The sequence below is a fragment of the Equus przewalskii genome, chromosome 29, assembly GCF_037783145.1.
Source record: "Equus przewalskii isolate Varuska chromosome 29, EquPr2, whole genome shotgun sequence".
Classification (NCBI taxonomy): Eukaryota; Metazoa; Chordata; class Mammalia; order Perissodactyla; family Equidae; genus Equus; species Equus przewalskii.
Window position 1 is genome coordinate 31,561,057 of NC_091859.1, and position 21,253 is coordinate 31,582,309.

Consider the following 21,253-nt stretch of genomic DNA (forward strand, 5'->3'; position numbering starts at 1 on the left):
TCCCCCTGTCTGTCTTCATTCTCATTCCCGCCCCTCCATCCTCCCTTGTAGTCTCTCTCTCTTAGAATCTCTAAGACAGTTGCAGCTTGGCCATAAACATCATCTCCTTATTTGGAGGCAGGAAGTTGCTCCCCTCCCTTTTTGTCCTTCCAGGATTCCCATCCCACAAGTCCCCTCTATTCAGTTTCCTGCTTCCTGAGGGTCTTTGAGCTGGTGGGGGGGACCTGGATTACAATAATTCCTCCCTCCTTTGAAAGCGAGAGCGAGTGTGGATTGCGTGAGCCAGAGGGTCAGAATGAATACTCGGAGGGAACGGGAAAGGCGGGGGCCAGGGTCAGAACAAGCCAGTCCCAAGAACCTAAAATTAGCTCTGGGAACTGGAATGTTAGGGCTCCAAGGAACCGCGGCTGTGAAAGGAAAGCACGAGACAAGGAAGGAAAGCGCACCCCGCCCCACACCCACCACAAACTTCGCTCGCCTACTCCATCTGCCCTGGGGTCTCCACCGCCTGGAGCCCACCCCCACAATACCTCTGGCCAAGTCCACCAGACTGCTCAGTGGGAATCCCCCGCCCTCCGCATGCTGTCGTTTTCCTCTCTCGAGACCGCAGAACAACGCGGCCTCCGATTCCTGTTAGAATGAGGTTTAATTGGAAACAGGAAAGTGGAGGACAAGTTGGGCCTGGGGTGGTGACGATAATGAGAAAATGACAGGTCCATCCAGGCGAGAGGGTGACAGCGGAGGAGGGTCACATGGCGAAGAGGGCGCACCACACACTGGAAGACCCCCTGGGAGAGCCGGACATGTGGGAGAGAGGGCAGCCGTGCTGACAAGGGGAAGTGGCCTGGGAAAGGGCTTGGGGAAGGGGAGGGGAGGACGGAGGTCTGGGGGGTTGTGCACCGCTTTGCACAGACACAAAGATTGGGTGTTTAAAAAAAAAAAGCACCACATACAACTGTGTGTGTTTCCAAGTGACGGGAGCTCATGCATCAAACACAGGCCATGGGGAAGAACCTCTGAGAAGGACAAAGAACCAAACCCGAGACCAGACACACTGGGAGCGATCCCTTACAAGCTGGGCTTGAGATTCCCGTCCTGGAAACCCGGGGCTCCACGCACTAGGCTTCCTTCTCCAGCTCCTGGTCCACAGGAGAGAGCTTGGTTTTCAAGGATGTTTGCTGAAAATGGAGGAAGCTCGCACCTTTGTGGTGTGGAGATTGGGGAGAGGTATTCAGAGCCATACAGATCTGCCAACCTGTATGGCGAGGAGGGCTGGGTGTGTGTGTGCAGGTGGGGGGGGGGGGCCCTGTGAAGGGGGAGAGGGTGGGAGTGATATCTGTTGACACCTTTTGTGCTTTCCTTGCCCCAGGCTCTGTGCCAGCAGCTTCTCTTGCTCTACTTTGTACATTACCTAGAATGCAAGCTCCAGGAAGGAGAAGCACTGGAATATTTTCTTGACCAAGGCATCCCCAGCCGTGCCACAAAGCCTGGCACATAGCGGGCCCTCCACAACAAGCTGCGGAATGAACACGATATTCACAAAAGCTCTGCAAGGTCTGTATTCTCCTCCTCTTCTGTAGATGAGGAAGCTGATGCTCAGAGAAGCAGAAGCATTTTCTCAAGCTCCCACAGCAAATAAGAGCCAAGATTTGAATCTCTGCAGCTCCGAAGGCCAGGCCCTGTGCATCAGGCAGCCAGCCCCATCCTTATGCAGTGCTGTTTTTAGAAAGTTACCTGATTTTGTCCTGCGTTCCCCTCGCTGGCTCCATGGGGCTTCCCCACTTTTGTCATGCCCCCAAGAACCAAATGTCTCGATGCTTTTCCCCCGGTGCCCAGACTAAGACTTCCAGATATGCTTTCATTCATCCTTCCTCAAGAAAATGATCAGTCCTTCACGTCCTTCCTTCAGGGGTCTATGCTAGTTATGTGGCCATGGGTAATGAAAGACAGATCCCAGCCAAATGATGTGCCCACTGGGCTATCATCCCAGATTAGAGTTAAATACACTTGCATGAAAATACATGCTTTATGGATGCAATTCTGACGGATGTTTGGGTATCTGTAGTAAATTGTTTTCTTCACCTCTCTTCCCTTTCTCACCCTTTCTTCTTTCTCTCCTTCTTCCAACCAATCGTATATTTCTCCCTCCCTCCCAAATCCAAGCTAGTCAAAGGCCTGCGCCTTCTGGAATAGAAGGCGTCCTATTCTCAATTTGTCAGCATTAACTTAATCCTTACTGTGTGTCAGGGCTGGCACATGTGTTTGTACACCTTCCACTCTGCCTGCTCACAACTCCTTTTCCTCTGCTTAAAAATGTGCTTGGGTTTTGCATTTATAAATAAAGCCAAGAATTCTTTTGATCTCTTAAGTGATCTTCCCTTCTTGTATTATCTCCATGTCGCTTGAAGGAGTGTTCTCTGGCTGCTACTTTCGTATCCCCTGAAATCCAGCTTCTGCTCCCAGTACTTTCCTAAGATTGCTCCCCCAGTACATTGCTGGTGACTTTAGATACACACACAGACACACATACACAGAATTTACTTGTATGCTTTGTCTTCCCTCATTTGAGATCTTCGTTCTGATTGATTTTTCATCTGACTGGAGTACATCCCTAAGTAATTCTCTCAGAAAGGTAGATGGATGGTATGCTTTGAATCCTTATATATTAGAGCCCCTTTAATATGAAGGTGTCATGGCTGGGTAAGGGAATCCTGGATTACATTCATTTCTCTCATTTGTCTGAGAAAGCAGTTCCACTGTCTTTGAGCTTCCAGGACTGCAGAAGTGTGGTCTGGTGCCAGTGTCCTTTTTCTTTTGTAAGTAAGCTGCAATCTCTCTTTCTCTGAAAGCTTTTCAGGTTTTTCTTTACTCTGGAGCTCAGAATTGTCCCTGGATTTTGTCTTTGTACTTATTTTATCACTAATCTTTCTAGGGCTCAGAGATCCCCTTTGATCAGAAGACTCAGGTCTTTCTCTAGTTCAGAGACATTTTCTTCTATTATATCTTTAAAGTATCTCTTCTCATCCAGTAACCCCTTTTTCTCCTACCAAAGCTCTTCTTATTAGCACATAGGTCTCCGGGTCTTTTCTTTTATGTCCCTTATGTTTTTCTCATGGTTGCCTTTTCTTTGCATTTCTGCTCAGTACTCTGAGAAAACCCAGTACTGGCTTCCTTCTGGGCAAATCTGGGGTCTCTCTTCTTCTTCCTGACCTCCCTGAATGACTTCCCTTCCTTTTCTTTGAACTGTCTCATTTCTAGGCTTGAGGAAAAACACGCCTCACCCATGTTTTCAGCTCCTTTCTCGGCCTCTTGTGATGGATCCATTTCTTCTTTCTAACCCCTAATGTGGAGGTGCTTCCCGAGTTTATGCCCAACCCTCTTCTCTTTATACTTCCTTCCTTAGAGACCACTTACCTTCTCTGATGGCCACCACTTTGCTGATGACTCTGCCTTTCCCCCACACCTTCTCCTGAGCTCCAGGTCGTACATACAATCACCTGCCTCCTGGCCATCTCATCCCACAGGCACTCAAACACATGTTCAAAACTGGTCTTGCCCCCCTCCTTCAAATCTCACTCTGTTTCACCTTATTTCGCCCTCAGCTGCAAGGGTGATCCTAGTCTAACACACGTGAACACGGCTGGAGAAAAACAGGACCATTCACTTCAGGACTCAGGGCTGCCGTGTCATCCTCTTACACTTCCCTGCTCCATCCACTCTCCCACTCTTAGGAGACTATTTAGCATTGTATCCTTCCTTCTCACACTTTTAAAATGTCCTCCTCCTCCAGGTTCTCAGTGATAATGACCTTGCTTCATATTTCATTGAAAACATCAGAAGCAATCAGAAGAGATCTGCCAAAGCTCCTGCCGACACATCTACTCACCTCCCAGTATCTATCGCCGTACACTGTGCCTTCTCTCTTGCTCCTTTGGATGAACTCTGCTCCTACTCATGGGAACCCATCACTTGTGCTCTAGATAGCCTTCTCTTTCATCAGTTCTAGGACATTGCTCCACCAATTTCTCCTCTCTCTCCTGCATCAACTTTTCTTTTCTGATTGGATATTCCCATCTTCATTCAAACACGCTATTGTAATATCTCCCTAAAAAACAAAAACCCTTGGGGCCAGCCCCATGGTGTAGTGTTTAAGTCTGGTGTGCTCTGCTCTGGTGGCCCAAGTTCTCAGGTTTGGATCCTGGGTGTGGATCTACACCACTTGTCAAGCCATGCTGTGGCTGTGACTCACATAAAATAGAGGAAGATTGGCACAGATGTTAGCTCAGGACTAATCTTCCTCAAGGAAAAAAAAAGAGGAAGTTTGGCAACAGATATTAGCTCAGAGTGAATCTTCCTCACCAAAACACAGGAAAAATAAATAAATAAAAACCCTTTCTTGACCCTATATTTTCCTCCAATTACCATCCAGTTTTTCTATTCACCTTTATAGAAAAAAGTCTACACTTCTGGACTCAGCTTCCTCTCTTCCATTCTCTCTTGAATTCACTCCCACACCTCTCCTTGTGAAGGTCTTCAATGACTTCCACGTTGCTAAATGCAATGATCAAATCTTAGTTTACTTTACCATTTTACTCAACCAAGCAGCTGCATTTGACATAGTTTCTCACTCCACCTCCTTGAAACACTTTCCTCACTTGGCCTCTGGGACACTACTCTTCATTCTCACCAGCTGCTTGATCTCAGTCACCCCTGCAGATTCTGTCTCATCTTCCTGACCTCTGGGCTCTGCTCTTCTCTACCCACACTCTCTCCCATGGTGACATCATTCAGTCTCATGACTTTAAATATCACTATATACTGATGACTCCCAAATTTATATCCCTGGACAATCCTCTCCCTCTACCCCAGATTCAACTGCCTCTTTACCATCTCCACTTGGATGCTTAGTAGGCGCTGCTGGTTTAATATGTCAGCATTCAAACTCTGATTTCCAATTCCTCTGACGGCTCAAGCTGCAGACTTCCCCGTCTCAGTTAAGGGTAACTCCTTTTATTTGATCAGCCCCAAAGACTTGGTGGCAGCCTTAACTTTTCTCTTTCTCTCATATCCTACAAACCATCTGTGGGCAATTTTGCCAGCCACACCTTCAAAATAAAATCAGAACTGACCACATTTTACCATGTCTCTTGCTGCCCGCCCTGGTCCAAGTCACCTTCATTTCTCTCCTGGATCATGGCAAGTACTTCCATCTGCTTTGTTCCTGCCCTTGCCCCCCACCAGTCTCTTCTCCTCAAGGCAGACGGAGTGATGCTTTCAAACGTAAGTCGAATGCCACTCTTCTGCTCAAAGCCCGGCAATGACTTCCCATCTCACTCTGAACATAAGCCAAATGCCTTACTGTAAACCACGGGGGCCTACCCGACCTGCCCCTGGCCATGCCATCCCATCTCTGACCTCATCTCCTGCTCTTCCCTCTCACTTTCTCTGCTCTCTTGCTGCTCCTTGAACACACCAAGGATGCCCCCATCTCAGGGCCTTTCCACTTGACAGTCTCTTGGTCTAAAATCTTTTCTCCTAGATATCCACATGGCTCTCTCTCTCTACCTTTGTTCATGTGTCTGCCTCATCAGAGAGACCTTCCCTCACCCATCTATATAATAGAGCAACTTCCTTATTCCTGGCACTCCAAATTCCCCAATTAATAGGTGTGGGACCTTGAATCAAGGTTCTTAACTAATCTATACCTCACTTTTCTTCTCTGTAAAGTGGCTATAATAAGAGCACTCATCTTTTAAGGATGCCATGAGGATTAAATGAGTTAATCCATGTAAAGTACATAGAATATTGCCTGGCACATAGTAAGTGCTCAACTAAATGGTACCGATGATGATGATGATGATGATGTAACCAGCCTGGCCCCATGAAGTTGTCCACCACACAGATGTTAAAATTCTACAAGTTGAGTGCCAGAAAGAAAAAGTCCACCCACAGATTTAGTGACAGAGAAGACACGAGAAGCAGCCTTCTAACGCCCAGGTCAGGCTCTTGGCACCTTCCACGTTGCCTCTGTTATTCAGCAGACCCTGCCCAGGCCAGTGAAAACAACACCAGGTGGACAATGGGCTCCAGGACCAAGTCTGCCAAATACTAGCTGTTTGACATTTGGCCAGTTTCCTGACCTTTCTGAGCCCCAGTTTCCCTGCTTTAAAATGGAGATGAGATCTGCCTGCCTTTCTCGCAGGGGAGGATCACACAATGTACTGATCCCTAGAACTTTGATGCCCGGACTCGGTGTACGATTGGCCATTTCAAGTACCACAACAACAGATGAAATTTCCTTTGTTCACGCTCAAGCTTGCGGACACTGCAAAAGGATGCACATCTCACTTGGAGCAGATCACCCACGAGCTTGTGTGGCATTCGTTCATTCCCATGACAAACATTCACTTATCAACACGTTTGTGCTAGTTTTACCCATCAAGGAGGACACCCAAAAATTAACGTATCTCTGTTTCCCTGGTCAAACTTCGAAAGAGGAGGGAGAGCACACTTCTTAGCGAGCTGCTGTACGAGGCTCTGGGAGCAGAGCACTTCAACTTGGGAAGGATGGTTGCTTGCACGAGGCCCAATAGGATGCCTGGGGATCAGTTTTAGCCCTGAGAGGATGGCGCACAATTCTCCTAGGACATCTGGAGAAGCCATCAAGCCTGCAAAAGAAGGTGCAGAAAGGGCTCTACACTGGAAAACAGAACTTGTCTGCTGAAAACCTCTCTCATTCTTTCTGTCCCTGAGGACACCGCTGGGCCATGGGGGAGATAAAAGCAGAACCAGAAGGTCAAAAACTGTTGCAGATGTTGGTGTTATTTTGTTTTATTTTTATTTTTTTGCAAGGGTTGGGGGGGGGGCAGTGTGGGACATAGGCGGCCCTAGGAAGAAGAGTTTAACAAAATGGAGATGGTGTGGGCCAGAGGGAGATGGAGACTGAGCTGAGGGGCCTCGAGAAGGCAAATTCCGAGGGTGGGAGCTGAGCTTCCTCATCTTTCTAGAACAGTGCCAGCAAATTTGTCTGTAAAGGGCCATGTGACGTGATACGCTGAAAATGCCACGGTTCCACCCCCCACACCCTCCCCCCAAACGTAACCCATGAAACCTGTAAATGTGCCTTAGTTGGAAAAAGGGTCTTTGCAGATGTGATTAAGTCAAGCATTTTGAGATGAGGAGATTATCCTGGATTATCTGGGTGGGCCCACATGCCATCACTTGTATCCTTACAAGAGGAAGGCAGAGGTAGGTTTCACATGCACACAGAGGAGAAGGCCCCCTGAAGATGGAAGCAGAGGTTGGAGAGATGTGGCCACAAGCCAGGGAATGTGGACAGCCCCCAGAAACTGGAAGAGGCAAGGAAGGGACTTGCCTCTGGAGCCCCCAGGGGGAGCGCAGCCCTGCAGACACCTCGATTTCACCCAGGGATGCTGACTTTGGACTTCCGGCCTCTAGAACTGTGAGGGAATAAATTTCTGTTCTTTTAACCCACCCAGTTTGGGGTACTTTGTTGCGGCAGCTCTGGGAAACGAATATACCCCTTATCTCGCTAAATCCTTACAGTGACCTGGGATGTGATAAAATACGATCACTTACTTTGTGCCAGATGGTGTTCATTCAGTACTCCCAACAGCCTCACAAGGCACGTTCCGTGATTGCCCCATTTTGCAGATGAGAAAACCACAGCCCAGAGGAGAGATGAGCTTTCCTAGGGTTACCCAGCAGGCACCTGGTAGAGGTGGACTTTGAACGCAGGGGTCTGACTCCAAGTCCCGTAACTCGGGTCACCTTGAGGTGAGCGCTCTGCCCCACAGCTGGTGTTCTGTCTACTGAGCCACACAGCCTTCAGCATTTGGTTTTACTGTGTGCTCTCCACGATCCCTAAGTGGCCTCGTCTGGGATCCCGTGGGGACCAGATGGGACAGAGGACGTGATAAGCATTCAGTAACCTGTAAAGTGCAGTCCTAGAGGGAAGCATACGAATTCAAAGTGGAAGCAAGGCTGCCCTGACCATTGCTCTGAGGGAGCTGGGGGCCCTAGCAGCAGAAGCCACTCCCGTCCCCCAGTTACACACAGCAAAGTCCCTAAACCAGGGAGTGCCCAGGTGACACCACCTGGAACCACCCATGACACTGACCACAGAGATGGTCACTGGACATCACGGCGTCAGTTCTGCAAGCCTGAGTCTGGCCTTGCACCAGTGCATCAGCACCTCCTCCCCTCTGCCTTCCCCGTAGACTTCCAGTTCAGACCCGATCTCTCCCAGAATCACAGAATTTCTTTCTCTGTAATGACTGCTTTATTCCGCAGAGAAAGAGCCATTAAGTGACCTGTCCCAGGCCACCCCGCTAGTCTGTTCTGTCCAACAGGCCCATTGTGCCCCAGCTAGTGGGCTTCTCGTGGATTTGCGTATTCTCAGCAATGCCTTCATTCCAGGCAGCTGGAAATGCTGTCTGGCGGGGAGAATCCGAGAAGAAGGAAGCTGGCAATGGGCACGTTAGATTTCATTTCAGGGCCTGGAGCCAGCCTGACTCTCCTTTTACCAATTATTATCACACAGAAACCCGTTTAGGAAGAAAAGCCCTCACTCGGCACACGGCTGCTCCTGTTGACACAGAATAATCAATAACCATTCTACAGATAAGAGAGACAGGGAGTCTCACAGGAGCCAGGGTGAGGATCATAACCCGGGAAGGGCTTTTCCAGAAAGGAAGAAAGCATTCTGGAGAAGCATGATTTTCAGTACACCCTTGTATCTTTTTAGAACAAAAAACATACATTAAATACACCCAGGATACATATTCATCAAAGTTTCAAAGAGGTACTTGGTTGCAAGTTAGTGGATCAACAGAACCCTGAGGTCAGGAAAGGGACTGATACTGGGCGTTACTGACAGGGCGATAGGCGTAGGAGGGGAAATAGGCCTTCTTATCTTAAGAGAGTGCCTTCTTTAATGTTACAGCAGATGTACAATGTATGTTTGATGGCCCAAAAGTCAGCCTTTTTAGTTCAAGACGAATCAGTTTTAAACCCAAATAGTTACCCCATGTACCTCAATATGTGAAAATTCTTGTCATTCCCAGTGCACTGGGAAGACCCCAACCTCAGTGGATTTGTCAGAGCCCAGGGCGCCAAGCCTGTCCCACCATTCAGTCAGCCAGTCATCATTTTTGCATCCATGCATCCCACATTCACTGAATTCATTGAGGTTCTGTGTGTCAGACCCTGTGCTGGTGCTTGGGACATAATGAATCAAAGACAGTCTTTATCCCAAAGGAACTCAGAGATTAACAGGAGGAGAGACAAGAAAATAAATACTTGGTGCAATCCCGAAACTCACACATCAGCTTTTCATGTTCATGATTTTTGCCATTTTCTTGTAACAGTTTACTATTAATATTTACTTTGTATTTTCTCTGAGTTGACTTATTTTTCTTCTCTTACTTGAATGCCAGCTTTGGGTTTATCCTAAGCAATAATATCCATGAATTCATGGATTTAATTTGCTAATTAAATTTTTTATAGTATATATTGTACTAAAAAGTCAACTATTGGAAAAGTTCTTGGAGGGGCCGGCCCGGTGGTGCAGCAGCTAAGTGTGCACGTTCCCCTTTGGTGGCCTGGGGTTCGCCGGTTCAGATCCCAGGTACAGACATGGCACCGCATGGCAAGCCATGCTGTGGCAGGCGTCCCACATATAAAGTAGAGGAAGATGGACACGGATGTTAGCTCAGGGCCAGTCTTCCTCAGAAAAAAGAGGAGGATTGGCAGATGTTAGCTCAGGGCTAATCTTCCTTGGGGAAAAAAAAAAGAAAAAAGAAAAGAAAAGTTCATGGAGATGACACCTAAAACCTGTGGGAAACACTAAATTATTGCCAAAGAGGGAGGGATGTGTTATAATAGAGGTCTGCAGGCTGCCACACCAAGAGGAAAATGCTTTTCTCCTATCGGTTCCCTGCTGGTCAAGACACTTTAGGGTTAACGGGTTGATAAGCAGCATCTCCAGGCAGGAAGTTTTATGGCAGGAAGCAGATAATTCTGTGCTCTCACCCGAGGATCTTAGAAGCATTAACTTTTCAATGTTCACGTCATCTGAGGGAGAGACAAGGCCATTCCCATTTCCAGTCTTCTAGACCAGAGGCTACAGGCAAAGGGGATCTGTGATATGAGACCACATTTTTCAAACTTCTGTTTCCATCAAGACCCAATGACAGATGGCTTTCCCGTGAGAGACTGTCTTATGAGTTACGCTGGGTGGAGTGTAATCCTCAGGGCTTGCATTTAACTGCAGCCTCACCCAAGAAAGCACATTGAAAAGCAAGCAAAACAGGATGGCACCATTTAAAAGATCGTCTTGAACACGATTTAATTATTCCTTAAAAAGGAAATAATAAACAAACTCCAGGACTTTCACTATCAGTAACAAAAACTTATTTATAACACTCCCTTCCAAACAAATGGAATACACCAGCATATTGGGGTGCTGCTCATTGCCTGCATTAATTTACTCTGCAAATGTTTACTGAGCACCTTATGTGCCAGGCCTGTGTTACACACTGGAGATACAGTGATGGCCCAAGAAGGACATGGTCTCTGCCTGCACGTGGCCAGTGAAGGAGGGTGATGTTAATCAAATTGTCATCCAAATAAATGTAAAATATGATGTGGGCTACAAAGCATCCATACATTGTGCTGGCTTCTAATGGAGGATTTTGATCTGGTCTTGGAGGTCAGAGAAGGCCGCTCTGAGCCAATAACAAGGCTGGGAAACTGTGGATGAAAGACATGGATTACTACTCCCTCGTCATTAAGTTTCTTCCCTGAGCCAGGTGCTGTCTCATTTAACCCTCACAGCGACTCTCTGAAGTGGGCATGATTAGTCCCCCTTCACAGGAGAGGAAACCCTGGCACAGAGAAGTGCAATGACTTACCCAAGGGCACAGAGCTGGCTAGTGGTAGAGCTGGGTGTCAAACCCAGGTCTCTGTGACCCTCACACTGTGCATTTGCCCAAGACACATTGCCTCCCCAGGAAATGCATTAATAGGAAAAGTATGATTACCAGCTGTTTGCGCTTTGCAGATTACAACTGTGACGTCATCTACACCAACTCCTTTAATCCCGAGTACCAGCAAAGACATACGTTGGGCAACAACTGGCACCCCCACCCTACAACAGGATGACCAGGGCAGAAAAGCAAAACCTGGCAGAGGGACCCGGAACAACGTGCTCCCTCTGACGGGAAGGCTGCGCAAAACTCCACGATCTGCCTCCGGCGCTGCCACGTCCCATGCAGGAATGACATGCTCTCACTGAGCCCCCTGAAGCCTTCTGCCTTGATTTCTGTTTTCCTTTGCCCACCTGCCTGAGTACAAACTAAACAGCCGCCAGCTCACTGGTGTGGGATGCTGAATCTGGTTGGTGCTGTGCTGAACGGGGCTGAAATTTCATGGGCCGCCGCTGGTCCTGGGGTGATGAGGAGGTAAAGGAGATGGGTGTCTCCGGAGTGTGTCCTGGGGAGTAAGATTACAGATGACCCGGAGTCCTGTGGCACAGGACGGTAGTCTCTGAGGGCCCCTGCATGCTGTCGGCCGCTCTGGTTTCCGTTTCACCTCTCTGCACACCTTGGCCCTTTTCATCTAAGTGTTAGCTGAGCATCGCTGGCTAAGAACCCCGGAAATTTCTGTCCCCATCTCCACCCTTGGAAACCTCACCGCAAAGACTTTTGTAATCCACCAAGCACCCTGCAAATGGGAGCGATTACACCTTGACCTCAAATATTTACTGTTTTTGTTACTGGCTAAGAGTCTGGGCACTAAAATTGCACGGCCTGGTGGGAATTCTGGCTCCCTAAGTTATCAGCCGCATGAACGTAGACAAGCTCTGAGCTTCCCGTGCCTCAGTTTCTTTGTCCTTCAAATGGGGGCAATAATATGAAGCACGCCATAGGGTCGTATTATGAGGATTAAATGACATAATGTGAGTAAAGCACTTAGCAATCCTCGGCATAATAGAGCTGGCTGCTGTTATAATTATGAGTTATTATTGCTTCTATTTCTTTTCTTCCTTCCTTCCTCACTCTCTCCCTCCATCTCTCCCTTTCTCCTTCCTTCCATCAATTGTTTTTTAATTCTCTAAGTCGCTGGAACTACCAAGACCCACAAGACCCAGTTGCTCACTGTCTTGCCCGAGTCCCACAGCCAGAAAGCGGACTAGCTAGGAAGACTCAACTTTCAAGGTCTTGCTCTTTCTTCATGCCTCCCTGCTCCTGCCTCTCACCCTGATGGTACCTCCCATGACGGCTTGCCCACCCACCTGCTCAATGAATCCTTGAGGGTCTGACTAGGTCAGGATTAAGGGCACAAGTCTTAGAACGAGACTACAAGGGTTTGAATCCTGGCTCTGCCGCTGACAGGCTGTGTGGCCTTGGGCAAGTTATCTAACCTCTCTGGGTTTCAGTTTCCCCAACTCTCAAATGGGATTAAGATAGTGTGTTTGCCTCACAGGGCTGGGCTGAAATTTAAAGGAATTAATAATAAAGTATTTACATCAGTGCCTGGCACATAGTAGGTGCTACTTAAGTGTTAGCTATTATTATTATTGTTGTTGTTGTTGATAGGCTGAGGCAGGGTCTAGGCACAACAGCTATTTAAGGGTTTCTTGGCTCCTTTTCTGCTGCATTTTCCCTTCTCTAGGGGCTGCCGTGGGATTCTTGGGCAGGGGGTTAAATTTCTGAGTAGATCTAAACAGCCCATGCTTCTTTCCCTCCTTTTTCTTTTCCTTCTCTTGAGGAATGACTTTCTTTTTTAAACAGAACAAAAAAGCATCAGCAAAGAATGATGCTTTCCCTTGATGAGTCCTCCCCTTCCTATTTTCTCAAAGGGTTAGGTTTTTTTTCCCCCTCAAAACTATTTCTGAAGGAAAATTCCATAACAAGACAGGAAACAAATGAGTTTTCAGGTCTTGTAGTTCTAACACAAGCAATCCGGCTTCCCTCAGTCTGTAGATCTGGGCCTCGAAGGATGTTTAGGAGGTAGTTAATCCGTTCCCCAGGATCTCACCGGATCCTCCTCAGGGCCAGTGGGACCAGAAACCGCCATTGCCATTATACAGGTAAGAGGGCTAAAGACCTGGGGAGGGGAGGGGCTTGGTCTCAGTTCACAACAGAGTCCGACCCTCTTGATAATTGAATCCTTGTCCTATGGCTCCCTTCCTACATTTTCTGAACTTCTCACATGGTCACTAAGGCATAGGCCTGGCTCCTTCTTTGCTTTCTCTCATGAGTACACATTTATGTTGCCTGAATGCCTGGCCTAGGAGTTCATGGTGCAGTCTGGGGCCTCGAAATAGGAGTATGACAAATAACAGAACTACAGCTTCAGATGGAGAGGCAATAGGGAGTGGTAGGGACTGTGGTGGGCAGGAGCACACTTACCTAGTCTAACCTGGACAGCTGCTCCTCAGCACCTGCTAATTACGCCCTGGCTAGGTGGACTCAGAGACTCTGGGAAGCCCTAAATCTTCCACTTGTAGCTTTTACACTTTGGTTCTAGCATCTTTTGGGGGAAACTCAACCATGTTTTCTAACAACTGACAATCCCTGCTGGGCATGAAATCTGGAGGCAGACTGCCTGGGTTCAACTCCCAGCAATACTACTCAATAGCTGTGTCAACTTGGCACGCCACTTGAACTATCTGTGCCCTAGTTCCCTTATCTATAAAATGAGAATGATAATGGTATCTACCTTATAGGGCTGTATGAGGGTCGAATGAGCTAACATATGAAAAGTCCTCAGTTAAAGCAATATAAGTGTTTATTATTATTATTATTTCCCTCTCTCCCAGGTTAAACTTTTTAAGTGCTTTTAACTGTTCTCCATACTCCATGATTTTTAGGGTTTTCTGATCTCTCTGTTTGGAGGGCGAGCCAATGTAGCTCCCACGATCCCCTCCTCTTGGTATTCACATCCTTGCATGATTCCCTTCCTGAATGTGGGCAGGGGCGTAGGACACGCTTTTGACCAATAGAACACGGCAAAGCTGACAGGATGTACGTGATCACGCCACTTAAGACTGCAATGCTGGGAGCAGACTCTCTTCTCTGCTGGCTTTGAAGAAGGAAGTTGCCACACAGTGAGCTGCCCATGGATGGAGTCCTGTGGTGAGGAACTGAGGGTGAACTCCAGCCCACAGCCAGCAAGAAACTCAGTCCACAGGCAAATGAATGTCACCAAAAATCACACGAGTGAGGAGGTAGATTCTTCCTCAGTCGAGTCCCAGATGAAACTGCAGCCTGAGTCAACATCTTGATTGCAGCCTTGCAGAGGACCCAGTAAAGCCTTGCCTGGACTAACCGTGAGATAATAACCGTGTGTTGTTTTAAGCTACTAAGTGTGTGATAATATTATCACACAGCAATAGATAACTAATGCAGTCAACTAACCACAAGGATAATTCTCCTCTATCCTCCCCCCTTTGGAAACTGTCTAACATGTCACTGGTCTGCTTAACACAGGAGTCTTGGAATAGAACAGTGTATCACACAAACAGCCATTATCTGAACGTTGCATGAGGCGTGGCCATAAATAACATCACTGCTTTTCTCACTGGCATAAGAGAACAGATGTGCTTGTTCATACAAGAGCAGAGCTTGAGCCCTTACTGTGTGCAAAGCACTGGGCTGGATGTCACGAGGCCAAGGAGTCATCTCTCTGGTCTCTGCCCTCCTCACCTGGTACAGGTGATACCTTCAGCTCATCTGTTTTCCTCCTAATTCTCTTCCCTCTTTGTGTTACTTTTCTCCATCAAAGAGGAGAAAGAGGAAGAAAAAAGCAGATGAACCACCTGTTGGGGGGCGGGGCAGAGTGGGGAATGCGAGGGAGCATCCAGTACCGCTCTGCGTTATGGAGGGTTATACCAAGATTCTGTGGCTTACAGTGGCAGAGCCAGGGTTAGAACCGTGCCTTCTGACACCTAGCACAGCGCTCTTTCCTCAAATTAAAACCTGCTATTTTCTTCCTTGCGAGCAGTAAGAGGCTGACATTGTGGTCCCAGGAGGAATTTTGGTGCTAGGTGCCATCAGAGGGGCCCCTCCTTCCTTTCTCTTTGCTCTGGGGCAAATGAACTTGCTTCTCTGAACCTCAGTCACCTCATCTATAAAATGAGACTAATAATACCTACTTCATAGGGAGTCCAGGAAGACTGTGGGATGATAGCTGTAAAGTGCACGGCTGCAAGCAAGTGTAAGCTCCCACGATTCTCTTCTTTCGGGTGGATTTAAAACTCTCCTGCATCCGACTATGCGCTCAGTCACCGAGCAACTAAATTGTGCCTGACACCTTCCCAGAAGGCATCTTCTTGGATTAAGGATCCAGCAGAACTTTTGCCTCACCCAGGCAGTCTTCTCTTGTTACCCTAAGCGAAGGAGCCCCCTCATGCTCCCCGGCTCCCAAGTCACTCAGTTTTCTTGTCTTCATTGCACTTACAACCCACTGAAATGGTTCATCCACTTGTTTCCACACCTACTATCTGCCTCCACCACACAAACACAAGCTGTGAGGATGGACCCGGCTTCTGTCCTGCTTGCTGCTCTACCCCAGTACCCAGAACGGGGTCAGATCTGGCAGAGCTGCTCAATAAATAAGATGCGAATGAATGACAGAGCCCGTCTTGCTTTTTCCTATGAGAACTGGCCTGAAGAACACGGAGAAAGAGAAATCCAAGGAATTCAAACCACTTCAAAGAAGAAAAAGTACAGCCTCTAGCAAAACACGCTCCCACTTACTTATTGTGCATTCTCCACGGCCCCAGCATCCCTCGGCAGGGGGTATCTCATTCAGTTCCCCCGTGGGCTTTATGAGGCAGGGGACCTTAGCGCCCCCAGTTCGTAGATGAGGAAGCTGAAGTTCAGGGAAGAGAAATCTTCTGTATAAATGCACACAGTTAGGAGGAGGCACAGTGAGATGTGGAATGCAAACCCCGCGTGCCAACTCCAGGGGGCGAGCTGCTTCCCATGGCAAAGCTGATGGTGGCCTTGTGATTAGGAAATACACACTGGAATACTGAAGCATGAAGGCGCATCATGTCTACTCATCAACAGTTGTGCATGTGTGCGTGTGTGTGTGTGAGAGAGAGACAGAGAGACAGAGGGAGAGAGACAGAAAGACAGAGGGAGAGGGCAGTGAGGGAGGGAAGAGAGGAAATGTGGTACTATGTTAACATTTGGGGAATCTGGGTGAAAGGTATCTGATGATGCTTTGAACTATTCTTGCAACTTTTCTATAAGTTGGAATTACGTCAAAATAAAACACTTTTTAAAAAGCCGATGGTGGGAAGAAGACACAAGTCGTCTATTGGTGAGGATGGGCTCAGATGGCACTTGGTTGGAATGAAGCAGGGAGCCGGGCGAGGCTGGACAGACTCCGGGCCCAAAGCCCAGGCTGAGCACTCAGGCTTTGTTGGGGAGGCAGTGCACGAACACTGGGAGGGGCAGTGACAACACTCCGCTTTTAACCAAGTCTGCCCATCCTCAAGCACCCCAAAGGCTTGACAAGCCAACTTCTGCATGCAGTTGCTTATTCCTGAAGTTATCCACAGGCCGGCACACGTACACGGTCAGGGATGGCATCTTTCCCTCCCAGTGTGGTTTCCACTCAAGGTCCGTGCAACACGCCACCCTCTCCATCCCAGGACAGGAGGGGACACTGTCATGTAATCGTCCCCTGGGGAAGTGGAAGCAGACACCCTCTGCACATTCCAAAAAGTGCCCAGAGAGGGTAATTAACTCATCTAAGGTCACAAAGGTGGCAGAATTTGGACTAGAACACCAGTGTTGTGGGTTCCTATCAAGTCCTTACATTCTTACTTCTTGGTGCCGCCATCACTATATCATCAAAGGGCTCACGGTTAACCTTGAGTCCTGGTTCCTTGCCTTGAAATACAGACACCCTCTTTCCACTATTTTCTAGAGTAGCTGTCCATGGGAGAAGGTTGTGCATACCCATCCCAAAATATGGGCTTTGAAGTCAGACACAATTTGCTGACGTCACTTCCTATGGGATGACCTCAGGCAAGTGAGTTAACCTCCCCGAGCTTGTTTTCTCATCTGAAAGATGAGGACAATGATGTCTACCTTATTGGGATGTTGTGAAGATTCATTATCTTCAAGTATTTATTGGACACTGCTCCAGGTGCTGCAAGTAGAGTGGTGAGGGCCCTGGCCTCAAGGAGATTCCATTCTAGTTGGAAAAGACAATGAATACAAAATAAACACATACGGTTTTTTCAGATAGTGATAGGTACTGAAAAGAAAATAAATCTGGAACGTGGGACAATGGGAGGTACCGGGACAAAGGGAATGACCAGGGATGGTTGTGCCACTTCAGCTAGGACAGACGTCACTGAGAGGTGATAGACATCTGAGCTAGAAGCTGAATAACAAGAAGGAACTGGCCCGTGGCAAGATATGGGGGAGGCTGAGCGAGAAGGAGGGCAGCCCCGGAGCAGGGCCTGAGCTCGGCTTGGTGAAAGGACGGAAGGAGGCCAGCCAGGTGGGCATGTGATGAGCTCGAGGGAGAGCGGGGGTACAAGGGCAGTGATAGCAGGGGCTACGTAGTGCTGGGTAATGAAAGGGGAGGCATTTAGCATTTATTTTAACTGCACTAGGGATCTACAGCGAGGTTTGAGCAGGAAAGTATATATGCAACATTAGTGCAGGACCTGGCAGAGGGTAGATATTTAAGGAAGAATAGCTTTATCATTGTTTATCATTCCTAGGCAGCACCACCAACCATTACAGACTTCCAAGAGGTGGGTGGCCCATGCATATCTTCCTTCTAGAGGCCCGGTGCCTGGAAGCACCTGCCCAGGGAAGGGCAAGAGCAGAAGGAGCCACTCCTGACCCCTCTGACTTCCTCCCTCCTTGCCACCGTCCCCTCCACCCCAAAGCAGATGCCAGCCGCCTTTGCCAGGCTGAGGGGCAGCCAGGGTAGGATCGCTGGGCCCCCTCCAGCTGGCTCCAGCTCCAGGCCTCCGAGCCGCCTTCACGTTGCCGTAAAAATGCAAAGCATTCCAGCCATTTTAATTACTGGGCGTTGCATAAGCCGGCAACCAGTTCATACAAAGGAACAACAGACAAAAAAATGATTTTTCAACATGCCTTCAGCCTCTCCCCTCCTTTTCTGCAGAAATCAGCCTCCAATCACTGGCTCCCAGCCTTGAAAAGCACTCCAGGTATGCGCAATCTCGCATAGAGTTTGTTGATGTAACATCAGGAGCTTTTTTTCTCTAAATACTTGAGGCAAAGGCAGTTCCAGCTACCTTCGAGCGGTTTGGAAAGTTCCGGGTCATATTCTTACTTGACACGCTAAGACTGTCACAGGGGTTCCATATTATACACACCGAGAATTTTGTTATAAAACAGAGTTCAGTGTGCAGGGAGTCTGCCTGGGCACCAAGGCAGGGGGCTTTTAGTTCCTGAAATTCCAAAATGACCTCATTAGAAGATTTTTCCAAAGCTTGAACCCCAAACACAATATTCCAGTAACGCCTGGATGTGGAGAAGATTTTCTTAAAAGTTTGTAATGTGACTAGAGAAGACTTCAGGTTTCCTAATTCTGATTTTTCAGTGCTTCTGAACTCTTTCCTCACAAATAATCTAGCAGTTTGTTGAGGACCTACTATGTGCTGAGTTCTCAGAAGAGAAAACTCAATTAGCCTTTGTCAATTAACTCACTTTCTAAAACAGGGAAAATGACACAGAAACTGACAATCCCAGCGTAGCCCGATGAGTATCAAGTCAGAGATAACCTCTGATGGGTGGCACGCAGCTTGAGGGGAAGGAGAGGCTCCTTGTAGGGGTTGATGCCTAGTAATAATACTGACAGAGTCCATTCATTGATGGCTGACTGTGCCAGCATCCTGCTAAATCCTTTCCATGTATCATCTTGTTTACTCCTCACAACTCTGTGAGGTAGGCACTAATGCTATCCCTGTTTTACAGAAGAGGAAACTGAGGCACAGAAAGCTTACTTGACTAAGATCACACAGTGAAGAAACAGCAGTGGTGTGCTGGTAAATATTTAACCAGCGCTCCAGGACAAAAAGCCCTCTTTGTAGCATCCACCAATTGCTATGGTGTAAATACTCCCATCATGGCCAATTTTAAGTTACTATGTGATGTCACTGAATGCGGAGCTGGGAAGAACATGCAGAAGCAGTCCATTATATAATATTTCCACCATGCAGATACAATAGATGGAAATAACTTCAAAGCATCAATAGCAGTGTAATGTAATAAAATAATTAAGAAGTGATGAGTTTTAAGTATTCATTACTCTTGTTTTTAATATAATTTATTTAACTGTAAGTTTATATAATTAAATTTGTAATAATTGCTGTGATTAACAACTGTCTTGCAAAATTCCAGAAATTTAACATCAGCTCTCACAAGGCAGTGTGAGCCGGCTCCAGCACACCACTGGGGGCTCCAGAACCTCACTCTTCACCCCTCTAGACAAGTAAGAGGTAGGCAGACGAAAGGAGGAAAGAGCACGAACGAAGACCGAAGACATGGCTACGAGAGAACAGAACCACAATAACATTTAGTATTAGCAAAATGTTTTCAACCAACGCCCAGAGTGCAAGGAGGTGGTGAGAAGCACAGAATCGAACACCGAACTTCAAATTCTGGTTCCACCATTTATTAACTGTGTGATCTCGACCAAGTTACTGAACCTCTCTGTGCCTCAGCTTTCTTTTCTGTGAAATGGGCATGATAATAGTTGTGAGAATGAAATACATTTATGCCTGTAAAGTACACAGAAGTGGGCCTGGCACATAACAAAGACTCAATGTTAGTGATTTATTATTTAATGGTTGAAATTACCTCTGTGAATTAGATGCTTGTCCTCACTTTATAGAGAATAAATATAAGTTTAGAGAGAAGCTTAGATGGAGGAGATGGGACTCAGACAAGTGTTCCGATTCTAGCTTCTGTGCTCATGCCAAGTGTGGAAATCACCTTGACCCCCCTGAGTACTGTCTTCGGGAGGCTTGCGGATGGACTCACTGCCCGCTCAGAGTCTCTTCTGATTCACGTTCTCACACACACCTTGATCCATGGGTGCAAGGCATTCTGGGAAGGAAGACCCACCTGGTGACAGACCCCGGGCATCTGCCCCAGGATCCTTGTATTTTCTGCATGTTCACCTTCTCCGTGAACAGGCAGGACAGCAGGGTGGTTAAAAGCATGCACTCTTGGGCCATTCTGCTCTGATTCAGATCCCTGCACAGCAGCAACCTGGCCACGAAATCCTAAGCAAGTTATGTAACCTCTCTGTACCTTTGTTTCCATGCCTGAAGAAAAAGGATGGTGAGGACAACCCCATCGACCTCACAGCTCTTGCTATAAGGATTCACATGAATTAATATACACGAACCGCCTAGAAGAAAGCCCGGCACCCAGTAGGTCCTCTATAAGAATTAGCTCTTGCCATCAAGTTTTTCTTTTCTTTTCCTCCTCCTTTCTCCCCTTCTTTGGGTATTACTTACATGGTCAAAGGGGATATGGGAATATGCTCTTCTTTTTTTTTTTTTCTGCTTTCTCTCCCCAAACCCCCCCTGTACACAGTTGTATATCTTAGTTGCAGGTCCTTCTAGTTGTGGGATAGGCTCTTCTTGAATAAACACAGATCATAGACTGCTTGAGGGCAGGGGTTAGTCTCATTCATCTCTGTACCTGGGGGCCACACCCTGGTACACACGGGCTCCCAGTGAGAATTGCTCTGTGCCAGGTACTATGTCAAGGGCTTTATTCACATTCTTTGTTTGATCCTCATGAAGATCCTATGAGGCATGAATCTCTCCTCATTGTATCGTTAGACATCTGAGGCTCAGAAAGGTTAAGGAAATGGTTTAAGGTCACAGCGAAAAAGCGAAGACGGATCAAAACCAAGATTTGTTGATATCACAAGCCTTGGTCCCTAATCCCCTTGTCAGTCTGCCTTCCAGAATATTCCATGGGAAGTTTTGAGATCATAAAATCCAACACTCTGGTTTTACATTTGAAGAAAGGGGGTTCATTGATTTATTCAAGGTTACCCAGCTATTGTGTATGGCAGAACTGGGACAAAAACCTGGTATATTGCTTCAATCTCCTGCTTGAAATTTCAGAAGGAAATGAAGCCACATTCAGTAGTTGTTAAAATGTACCGATCAGTATTCTCTCAGCCTTCCTCTGGATTCTGGGCCCTT

The 21,253-nt window shown here is 47.4% G+C and overlaps 1 protein-coding gene across 2 annotated transcripts in view; it reads right to left on the reverse strand.

Moving 5' to 3' along the window:
• Positions 1 to 21,253, reverse strand: part of SYN3 (synapsin III) — a 460,560-nt gene that overhangs the window by 218,822 nt on the left and 220,485 nt on the right. The window lies entirely within an intron of this gene.